The following is a 12,885-nucleotide window of genomic DNA, read 5'->3' as shown; positions in this document are numbered from 1 at the left end:
TATGACTCTGTCATTGTCCATGTGGGTGTGAATGACCAGAGATGCACCTCCCTGGACTACATGAAAAGAGACATGGTGGAGCTCTCAGATTATATGGCCCAGGCAGGCATGACCCTAGCCCTGAGCAGCATCCTACCATCACCCAGAATGATACCGCAGAACAAACAGAAAATGATTTACTTTAATTGGATATGTTTCTGATGTCATTCTAAGGGGATCCAGTATCTGTCTGCCTGGGATGACATGATTGACAGACCTTGATGCCCTGCCAGAGATGGCCTATATCTGTCAGCCCTGGGTTTCCGGATACTGACCAAGGCTCTTGCCACCCCAATAGTGCCTTTTTTAGGTGGTGTTCCAAAGACCAAATTACCACCATAACAGCTATAAATAAATGCAATCTGAGGGTCATGCTGCTCAGTGCTAGAAGTCTAAATCTCAAGATGCACTTGCTCAAAGCATTCCTCAAAATGGAAAACATCGACATTTGTACTGTAACAGAGACCTGGTTTAAAGCAGCAGAAAGCACCCCTGAGCTACCAGGCTATAACTCATTTCACACCTTTCGGCCTCAGAACATGGACCGAAGCTCCAAAGGCAGTGGTGTCTCCATATTCACAAAGGATATGCAAACCTCCAGCATAATGCATCTGAGATACTCCAGGTACAACTAACATTGGGTAAGACAGTGATTCAGGCCGTAGTCTGCTTTAGGTCCCTAACCATGTCCCAAGACTCTCATTCCACATTCCTAAGTACCCTGGAAGCTATTAAGATCCAACCTAACACTCTCATACTAGGTGACTTCAACTAGCCCTCCATCAACTGAGAAAACTACTCATGCACCAATGCACTGGCCCAACACTTCCTGGAATTCATCAATTCCCATGCCCTGGACCAGCTCATTCTTACCCCCACTAGAGGAAGCAACATCCTTGACCTGGTTATTACTAACATGGGCAAGTGTTGCTCTACACCAATAATCAAATCCTCCCTGGTTAGATCCAACCACAAACTAATCACCATGGAAATTCACATTTCACCCACACCCCCCGCAAAAGTATCCACAATGAAGAACTTCTCCAAAGCTGACTTTGTACTCCTAAAAATGGAGGTGGCTAACTTCACAGCACCCATGCCAATGGAAAATAGATGCATGATTACCAAATCATACACCAATGCACTGTACAAACATATACATAAATGCATGGAACTAGCCATACCCAACAGAACCAAGACACTCTCCTCCAAAAAAGGAAGCCAATCTGGTGGTTTCCTGCCATTAATAAACTCTACAACAGAAGGAAGAAACTGTTGCAGAAAAAGGTGAAGTCCCAAGACTAGAGAAATTCCTTTTTTAGCTTTAACAAAAAGTTGAGATCCTTTGTCAAAACTCTCCAAAGCCAGCTATGAAGGCAGAATTGTGGCAGACACTAAAAACAATGACAAAGCCTTCTATAGTTATATCAAGAATCTCCATGGCAATACCCAGATTTGTTCTGAGTTAATGCACAATGGTGCCTTCTATACTGAGCCAACAGATATTGCCAACATACTGGCCAACAGATTCAGTGCCACTTTACTCCTCTCACCTCCCCTAAAGGACCAATCTCAATACCAGAAGAATGCCAGGCACCCAGCATTACTGCAGCACAGGTTAAAGCTGCATTGTCCAAGGCCAAGAGTACAGCTTCCATGTGACCCAACAAAATCTCTGGCTGTGTTCTACATGAATTACAAAGTGAACGGGCACCACATTTGTGTACCCTGTTCACTCACAGCCTCACCTCAGGCTTTGTCCCTACTGAATGGCACACTGCTACAGCCATCCCTCTCCATAAAGGGGGAGCGACTACAGACCCTGGAAATTATTGCCCAATTAGCCTGACAAGTCTGATATGTAAGGCTATGAAGCACATCATCATGGCTCTAAATAATAAGGATACAGGGAATCTCGAAACTCTAGATCCCACGCAATTTGGTTTTGTGCAAGGGAGATCATGCCTGCTCAACCTGGTTGACTTCTATGAGTTAGTCACCAGAGCTGTGGATGAGGGTAAGGCAGTTCATACAGCCTACCTCAATCTGGACAAGGCCTTCAATACCATTCCTCACTCAGGAATTATTGATAAACTCACCAAACTAGGCATCAACCCCTCTTTGGGGGCTAGGCTTATAAATGCCTTAGAGCAGATAGCCTAGTATAAACCTATGAACCTATGAACCTATATTGTTAGTTGGGTTGCAAATTTGCCCACAGATGGAACCCACAGTGTGAAAGTAGCGGACTCCAAGTCAGATTGCCAACAAATCATGAGTGGAGTCCCACAGGGATCGGTCCTGGGTCCTCTCCTATTTGGCATCTACTTCACAGAAGTTCAGGCCAACATGGAGGGACTCTGGCTAACCAAGTTTGCAGACAACTGTAAGCTGGAAGCCATTATTAACTCCACAAGTGATGCAGAAATTCTACAAAAAGGCCCTCACTGAGACCAGTAACTGGTGTTGAAACCATGGCCTTAAGCTTAATGCCAAAAAATGCATTGTCATCCCCTTTGGGAAAAACTCAGTTCCCACTAATTGCCACATCGATCAGAGCCCACTGAACACTGAAGGCATTATAAGAGATCTGGGGACACAGGTTGACAGCAACCTCTCCTTCGACCACCACATTGCCACTGTGGTCAGAAAGTCCTTCTATGTGGCACATCTCATTACCAAGGGTTTTGCATCCAGGAAGAAAGAGGTCATCATTTCTCTCTACTCTTCCTTCATTAGACCAATCATAGAGTATAATGCCACATTTGGCATGTACCTCACTTGATAACTGCAACAGCTGGAGAGGCCCCAAAAGTACATCACAAAGAGAATACCAAGCCTTAAACACATGTCTTACATGGACAGACTCAAAAAGCTTCAGCAATTCTCTGTCTCATATCGTCTACTAAGAGGTGATCTCTGCTTGACTTACAAGGCAATGTCTGACCCAGTTGTGTTAAAAATGCTACATCTAAAGAAATCCCAATCCCTCCACGCCACATGCTCCAGAGACCTCAACATCATTACCCCAATCAAGAGAACATGCTGAACGGACAGGTTCATAAGCCAGAGACAGCCCATGCTCTGGAATAGACTTCCCATGCATGTCAAGCAGACCACCTCACTGGCACTCTTCAAGAGAAATCTTGATGACTGGATGGGAAATAGAAAGTTCACCCTGGGGATCACTCCAGTGGCTCTACTTGATAGAGGCACTGGGAACTAACATCAGGTGGCACAATGCCAGGGCACTTCTATGGGCTAGGCTTGTAAAGACTCCAGGGCCATTAGCCTAGTACAGACCTATGAATCTATCAAATCTATTTACTTTGAGATAGAAGTTGGGGACCTTTTTTTTTTCACGTTATTAAATCAGGATAGACAGTGTTTATTTATTCATAATATTAAAACTTCCTATGGGATCACTTCAGGTTTAAATGAAATTGTAAAGGCAATAATTTTACAGTGAAAGTATTAAAGGTAGTTCAAATACCTACTCCAATAGATATATTTTTATAAAAATATGTTAAACCTCTTAGTATAGATTTTCATCCATTTGCAATAACAGAATCTCAGATTTTGGAGGAGAGATCTTCTACACCCATTAACAAAGCTAAGGGCCCACATGGATTACCTTTTGAATTTTATACGCAATTGCACTAACTTTTAAACCTATAAGATATAGTGTGAACAAAATATAAATTCAATGCATATGCAAATAATATCATTTTTAAATTTACATTGCTCAAATCACGAATAATAATTTTTTTTAAACTGCAAATAATATGTAATCAATTACTGGTTGCACAGTCAATCCTAATAAATCAAAGGTTCATTGTTTAATCCTGATACCATTACTATTGAAACTTATATTGGATACTTAAACTTTGATAAGCTGAAAATATTAGTGTGGTACTTTCCAAACAATAAAAAAACACCCATTTCACATGACCAGAGTATATTTATGACCAAATTAAATTAATCTTCAAAATGGTTAAGGTCTTTGCCTTTCATGTACAAGGTACAAGATTCAAGCCTGACCTTCAGCCAATGCTTATTTGGAGCTTATGTATTTTCCCTGTGTTTCTATTGGGTTCCTGTCACATACAAAGAACATGCTGCATTTCCATCAGAAGCTCACCCAAGAATGGAGTTGTGGGCAGCAGCACAGACTCTACATGATACCCTATAGGGGAACATGTTGCACAGACCAACCGTTTTGGGCATATACTGTGGATATAATCATTTGAGGATCTGACCTACACTAGAGACTCATGCTAACAGTGGGAGAGGTGTATGTGCCCCTGTTGGCCAGTGTGTGGCCACCATATGGTCCAGAAGCACTGCATCAGTAAGCTATTGGCTGGCTGTTGTCCAGTTGCCCAACTTGAGTTACCTGAGATAACTCTGTTGAGCAAAATCTGGACATAAAACCAATCAACCTACCAAACATTAACTAGGAATTGCTACACTCAGTGTAGGTTTACTGACAGGATGCAACTTAGAAGTGAATGACATGATGGTAAGGAGAAGGCTTGATATTGTATGTTTCTAGGAGACACGATAGAAGGACAGGGCAGCAAAACCACTTGACTTGGGATCCAGACTGTACTACTCAGGAGAAGACATGCTAAAAATAGTGTGGGAGTTGTGGTGATGGAAAGGCTTCAGAAGGCACTTAGGGATGTCATCAGACCTAATGATAGGGCATTATACATAATCTCAGCCTCAGCAGTGATAATGAGGGAAAGAGTACATTCAGACAGCAGTTGCTGGACCTACTAGATGAAGTAGGACAACATGAATTGGTGTTGATAATGAGTGACCTGAATGCATATATAGGGATAGACAGAATGGGATATGAGAATTGACTGGGTCCACTTGAGTGGGGCAACATGAATAAAGAAGGGTAGGCCATTCTAGACCTTTGTCTGACAAATGGCTTGATAGTAGCCAACACATGGTTTAGAAAGAGCGACAGTCACAGGATCACATATAAGAGTTGCCAACATACAACTCAGCTAGACTTCTTCCTAGTAAGGAAAGGATATTGGAGTAGAATCAGTGATTGCAAAGTCATCCTCAGTGAAACATTCAGCCTGTCACAATCAGCTACAAGCAGTGGTCAGAAAAAGTTGTAAGGTCAATAGAGACCAAGCTGCAGACCTGGAACAGAGACCAGGTTGAGGACCTGGAAATTGACTGGAGACAAAGCACAGCAGTTCAAGGAATTACTCAGGGCTCTAGCACCCCAAGAAGAAGAAGAAACAGGTGGAGTTTAAGAAAACTGACAGTGTCTCAAAACAGCATTTGTGAGGACTACAGAACAGACATGCAGCCAGGCCAGATATGGAAATAAGGCACATAAGGAAAGCTGGAGGTGGACTGCAGAAGTCCAGGAAGTCATCAACAGAAATATGGCACGTAGAAAAGAGTGAAAGACAGAAAAGACAGACGAGGCTAGGAAGAAATATTGGTTGGCTAACAAAGAGGCTAAGAAAGGAGTTGCAATAGCAAAGAACAAGGCATCAGAGGCCCTCTACCAGCTTCTGCAAAGTGATTCAATAGATGTTGCAAAGAAAGGTTATATGACAGAATAATACCAAAGAAGCTGAAAAGTAAGGTGTACAAAACAGTTGTGTGACCAGTATTACTGGATGGTACAGAAACCTGTGCAGTAAAGGCAGAGCAGTTGAGGAAGCTAGAGGTGATGGAGATGAAGTGCTGGAGATGGGTGGTTGGATGTACACTGTGGGACAGATGAAGAAATGAGGACATGAGAGCCGAAGTCAAAGTAGCTCCAATAACATAAAATGTCAAAGAGAATGGATTGCACTGGTTTCATCGCATGTGCAGAAAAGCACAAGACAATCTGAAGAAGAAGATTTGGGACAGACAGAAAGTTGGTAAAAGGAAGAGGATATTTAGCAAAGAGGTGGATGGATTCTGTGAGAGAAGACCTGCAACATTTAGGCATGATTGTCAAAGAAGGTAGGAGTGCAGTACTGAATAGAGAGAAAGAGATGGTAACAATTGGCACGACATCCCGACCCCATGTAGAAAAAATGGGAAAAGGGGATTGATGATGATGATGATGTATTTTGCCAAAAGTATAATGTTATGAAATTAAATATCTATTCTTTATAAGCAGTTTATATAAAAATTATTCTTATCTCATCATAGTCACACTAGTATGTCAAAATTAAAAGGGTAAGGAGAACATTTATTTCAAAAAGCAGAATCCTTAGAATTCCTTGAGAAGTTTAGAGGCTCCAGAGACAGAGGGGGGTTACAAACTAAACAACCCCCGTTAGTTTCTATGTTTTTACAATTTCAATTAAATATTTACAAATGACAGAGTTCTAAAGATAAACATTTGCATGGCTTTTTGTTGAGATTTTGGCAGACAAAACCCTCTTTACTTATGCAATGCATAAAATTGCAAAACTCAAAAGAGATTCATTTTTTCCATACAAAAATGTTTAAGCAATTGCAGCACCTCCTTCCAGATATTAATTTTCCAAGGTAGGGGCTACCTATTCAAGCATGGTTACTGGGACACATTAGAAAATGTACTGGTTTGAAAATAATTACAACCATAAAGATGCTGGATGGACAAAAATATATGAATGTATTATTAGCTCTTTTCCGGACAAAGATCCCTTTTTGCATCAGTTTTTAATAATCATTAAAAATCATGGGTAATGATTCTGAAATTAAGTTATGCAATAATTTACTCTCCAGTAAGGAAAAATTTAGACTTTATGAGAATTATTAAAACTGATTATCTGGAAAAAATCATAAGAAAATGGAATCAAGGCAGTCTTTTGAAATGCGCATCAGAGATTTTCAACAAATATGGGAGATATATCAAACAATTTCCATGTTATTGTTGTCGAGTCTTTCGGCTTTTCCCTTGTTAGGGGTCGCTACAGCACAACTCCAGTCTGCTAATGATTGGCAGTAGATTTTTATGTGCCAAGCTTCCGGCCCTGACGCACAACCTTCAACGAAGGTACGCTCATTCAGGTATGTCTCCACACACAAGACGCTCTAGCTGAGACTCGAACGGGACAACGTCTTACTGTGAGGCGACAACGTTACCGCACCACCATATCTTTTAGAAATCAGGAAATCCAGCAGAAGATTTAGTTTCAGGAATATTTGATTCCAACAAAGATGGAATGGTTAACAACTGGGCTATATGAGCATGATTGTGCAGAAATGGGTTATTGGTAAACTATGTGGTGGTCCTGTTCAAGGAATTCATTTTAGTTGGAGAAACCAAGATTTAATTAATTTAATTCTCAAGTTACTCATATGTAGTTCTATATACATGCAGTTTTTGGATTTTGTGTTTTTTTTTTTAAATATACCATCTGATGTTTTCAACAGTGTTACAAAAGATGGTATGGCTACCAAAATAATAATTCTGATGCACTGGAATCAAGACATTTCTGCAGATTTTGATTTTCCATTGGAAAGATAGTTGTGACTATTTATTCAATACATATTTTTGAACATCTATTAAATAAGCAAAATGATTATTATTTTTTTCATTCTGGAGGTATGGAGTGCACAGTGGGAGCTTTGCAAGGGGATACATGGAACTGTTCTGTGTTTCATAACAGTGGATGAATAAGCAATGGACTGGTTATTCAAATGCTCTAAATGTATGGTGTAGGAAAAGTTAAACTATTTATTTTATTTATTTATTTTATTTATTTTACATTTGTTGGCTGGGATAACTGATAAAAAGATAATTAAAAATATTACTGACACTAACATATATTTCACAAAGAGTAACTAAAACATTATGTACCTTATGAATTAATTTTAGGACCTTTATTAACAATGTTTGCCTCATGACTTACTGTCAGGACCACTATTACTAATTCTTGACACAAGATGCTCACTACTGTTTCTGGCTATTCTAAATAGACAAAATGTTATTTATATAGGCAGTGAATATTAGCAGAACTAGCAATAGTACAGGACCCCAACCATTTTTTGTCTAACCAGAATATATTTATTATAAGCCTGTGTGTCATTTTGTCCTGTCAGGGTCTTATTTACCAAAACAGTTCACTAAAATATTTCACTAAAGTTTGTACTACTATAGCAAACACTTTGCTGGGACCTGAGTAGGCCCACATACATCCCTTTGTATGTAAAGTACCAGCTGCTGGCTAACTGGTCAATTAGCAGTCAGTAACAAAAAAGTTGGAAAAGTGGGAGGCAGTTCAAGAAAGTCAAAAATGAATGATAATAAAGGCAACAGGGCTTGGTAAAGTTGAGTGACAGGTGGTTTAGATGTTTTGGATGTGCGGCCATACTATAGCTTATAAATGGAATTTGCTGGCAGTAGATATTATAAGACAGAGAGAGAGAGAGGGAGATCAAGTAGCAAAGAGCTAGTAGGGAAATAATGGCACAGTAGGAAACTGTATCCAGGCAGTATGAAGAATGATGACACTGGGCACTGGTGCAGGAAGTGAAGGAGGTAAAAGACGTGTGAGGGAGAAGGCTGGGTCAGGATCAGTTAGAAGAAGGATTGGATTACAGAAAATGTAGTAGACACTGACAGAAGGAAGAAGGTATTGGGAGAAAAGCAGAAGGATCTGATGATACAATCAGGTAACGATGTGCAGAAGTAGTGATGGAGGAGAAAGGATGGGCTGTGGAAGAGAACGTTCAGGAGAAGGGAAATTTGATGGTAATAGTGAATAAATAAAGAATCTAGGAGTGAGAGAAGACATTACTGGGGATAGCTTATAAACAGCAGGAATAACACACAAGGGCAATATAGGCAAGATATGCATTTCAGAAAGGACATAGAAAGACAGATACGTTAACTTACCAGCAACATAAAGAGAAAGCATGGAAATTCTGGTAGGCAGAACCAGTCTAGACGCTATAGAAATATAGAAGCACACATTATTTATCAACAGCACATCACAGAACTAATTATGTGCTTGCAGATATTATGGGATTCCCCTACAATTGATGTTAAATGGGTTGCTGAGGTTGTGATAAAATTTATTGGTGGTAGAAGTCATGCCAGGAATAATGCTATAAAGATCTGGCCAAGTTTTGATAAAGGTAGTCAAAGGAGTAGCCACATACAGTATAGTGGCCCATTTGGGCAAAAATGACTTAGAATAGGTGACTATGATGCAACTATTAGAACCACCAAAGTGGTAGCTGCCATGTAGATTGAGTTGGGAAGCATTGCAGTCATCAAAGAAGCTCTAGCTATGTCCAAAGTCAGCAGATTAAAATGGGGAGGAAATTGTAGCTGAACTACTGGTTTAGGGAGTATATAAAGGAGAATGAGTAGACAACAGTGGTTACCTGGGCAAGGACATTGAATGAGGAAATGCCCTTTGGGTAGAATAAATTCCACATTAGTCCATTAGAGACAAAGGTGCTGAAAGCCAAGGTGGAAAGGTCTATTAAAATGGTAGTGTGTTTAAATTGGCAGAGACAATGAGCATAACACCAAAGGAAAATAAAGTATGCATTGGAGGCAGTCTGAAAGGAAGAGGGGAAAACATTTGAAAGGTTGCAGAGACTAAATCAATCATGAGAGCAGAAGTGCAGATGGCAGTTCTTAGCAATGTAAAGGCAACAAACGAACACAGTCTAGGCATTGATAGCAACAGTGACAGCAGACATAGGATAAGAGAAATCTGAGCCACTAAGATGAGAGGGTGGATGAAAGAAAGTGGCAGTGGATATAAACACGAGTAAAATATTATGTGCGGCAAGAAGAACAAAAGGGGTAAATCAAGGGTAAAAGAATATAGGTAAAGCATATAAAATAGGGCTTTACTAATCCAATATGGAAGGATCAAGAGCTCATAGAAAGGCAATATACATTCTACCAGATGATTTAAGAGCAGTTGATGGCTACGAAAGGCTAGAATAAAGCCTGTAATTATGGAAGTTAAGTGTATGGTTACTGAAATTGGAATTTCAGTCCTCCTGATACCAGCATAAATTATCTTTAGGAAAAAAATTCAAATAATTTAACAATAAAGCACAACTGGATGTGGTTATTAAAGGATGTACCCATGTCTGGTGTGGTGTGATCATGAGAGCAAAGTGTAAGTGATCAAACAAAGCCAACCATGGGTAAATTCTGTGATCCCAACATTTAGGAGTGGATTATTACTATTATACAATGGCATTACTTAAGAAATTGCTTCCCTTTCTTAAATAATGCCTTTGTATTCTGGCACTTTAGTCTTCTTTTTTTTCTTTGCAGTTTACTGATGTACTGCACATGTTCATGGCACATACATCTACACACTTGCACAGTACCTCAGGAGAGTGCTACAGAGTTGCCGTAGAAAAGAGTATGCCAGTACTGGTTTGCCAGACTGTCTGTGTCTTTTTTACTTTTTTATAACTTATTTTTTATTTATTTTTGGAAAAACTCTGAGAGCTTTACTGGAGCCACGAGGGACAGAGCAAAGATATGAGGAAAGTGATGTTCTAATAAAGTTTCAACAGTTGAGAGGTAAGGTTAAAACCATTGCAATCAGTCCTACAATGGGTTCTTTACCTTTTAACTATGCATTTTTTGCAGAATGCCCTGACTTTTTTGTCATATTTTGCACTATCCCTCTTAAAGTATTTGAAGATAGCTTTGGACACTCGAAATTGGCCCTAGGCAGGAATGTGTGTGTGCCTTCTGTGGAAGGCTGGGCATCGGGCTGGCAACTCATCACCATAAAACTCCACTGCCAATTATGTGCAGACAGGTGATCCACTGTGGCAGCCCGTAACTGGGAAAAGCCGAAAGAAGAAGAAGAAGAAGAAAGTCCAGATGCTCAACAATAATGCAGTGACTGGACTTTTTCTACTGGGATGTGTTCAACTTACAACATGCAAGCAGGTTGGGGTGCCACATTAGCATATATATTTTAGGACACTAATTACACCTTATTGGATTATTGAGATAATGCTCTAGCGGAATTTGCATAGCTAGTACAAGAAAATGAAAGGGTGGTAAACAGTACAACATCAGATATAGAAGGTTCACAGACATGGAGGTGGGTGCATCCATGGTAAACAGCAATCATAGTATAATGCGTTTTCATAGTTCTTGCAAGACATACAAAGCCAGGCACCAAAATGCTGATGCGACATGGGGGGAGGGGGGCTAGAGATTACAGGAAGTTTGTGGAGATTGCTGTTCATGGAATGGAAACTGGAAACTGGTAAAACAGGCAATCAGTCATTGGGACATTGTAAAAGTTAGGCTACTGAAGGGTATAGATGAAAGAATGGGAAAGAAGACCTAGAAGAAAATACATGAAGACTGCCACATCCCAAGAGGAGATGAGGAAAGCAAGTAGAGAATAGGAAGAGGCCTATAAGAAGCAGCAGAGGTCAGGACATAAAGAATATAGTCTAAAAAGAAGCTAGAAAGTAGGCAATCAAGTAAGACAAAGGAGTCCAGGCAGGAAGGGAAACTGATCTGGCAAAAAGTAGTAAAAGAAAATGGGAAAATAATTATTTAGGTATATACGAAGAAGAAAGAAAGAATACAGGGAAATATAGCAAATAGTAGAAAAAGGTGAAATAACTGAAGGAGACAAGAGCACAAAGCAGAGATTCTAAATGAAATATCAGACTTTATCTTCACTAAAACTTGAGTAGGCAGAGTTCTTGGAGGGGAAACTGGTAAAAGGCAAGAGGTGACCTGACAGATTATGATCTGGGGAAGGTAAAAACAAAACTACTTGCAGTTAAGAATGATAACATACAAAAGCCAGCATGAATAATATGCAGAATCCTTTTGGAACTGTCCAGATTGTTGACTAATTCTCCAACACAACTGTTTGACATATCCATGATCAGCATGGATATTCCTGAAGACTGGAAGTGCATAACTGTAGTGTCACTCTACGGGGAACACCAAAAGCATCCTGGGATACAAAACACCAGTAAACCTCACCCCTCCACCTGGGAAATTAATGGACAATATAAGGAAAGAATGGTCTGAGTTTTAGAAAGCATCAACCTCTGAAACCTCAGATATAGATGTTTCACTCAGGAAGTACTGTTAAAAAAAACTAATTCAGTTCTATGATTACTACATTGCATAAAAGGATAGGGGCACACAGCAGATATATGATTTGTCTTCTGCAAAGTGTTTATTCTCAGTGTAGTGCATAAGGCTAATAAACAGGCTAAAAAGATCTGAAATGAGAAAACTGGTCAAATGAGTTGAAAGACATTATAATAAAGAATATAGAGAAGGGCAGTGATGAGACATAATCAAGAAAAATAGGAGCGAGCAATCAAGGGTCACAAGGGTTGGTGCAGGCTTCTGTGTGCTTAAATATGTTTCTCCAACATCAAGTGAGGCATTTTAAACAGGATCAACATCTGTACAGGAGGCATAAAAATAGAAGCAGCAGTAATGGAAGGAGGGGTCAGTCCAAAGAAAGAATTAAAGAAGCTGCCCACATTGGCTGAAAATGGCATCACTCAAGATCGCAATAGCATGCAGGAGATGGTGCAAAATAATTAACTTATTTCTTTAATTTAAAATTTGTTGCCAGGTAAGTAAGCTAGTCAATTGACCCTTTTTGGGCATTACCATACGTAAAGTAATAAGGGTAAACAAAACAGATGTATACAGAACATATGCAAGCATTTAAAATACATACAGTGAAAAAGTAATGATTCTAGATCCTCTAGTTAGTACTAGTAATCCAGTTTAGGAGGTTATAAATGTTATATATACTCGATATACAACTATCACTATGAGATGAAGAGATAATGATCAATGGTGTGCTACAAGTCAATGCGAAATCCTAAAGGAGCTGT

Source organism: Protopterus annectens, chromosome 1.part0, assembly GCF_019279795.1.
Source record: "Protopterus annectens isolate FY-2018-M chromosome 1.part0, PAN1.0, whole genome shotgun sequence".
NCBI classification, from domain to species: Eukaryota; Metazoa; Chordata; order Ceratodontiformes; family Protopteridae; genus Protopterus; species Protopterus annectens.
This window is presented reverse-complemented; position numbering follows the sequence as displayed.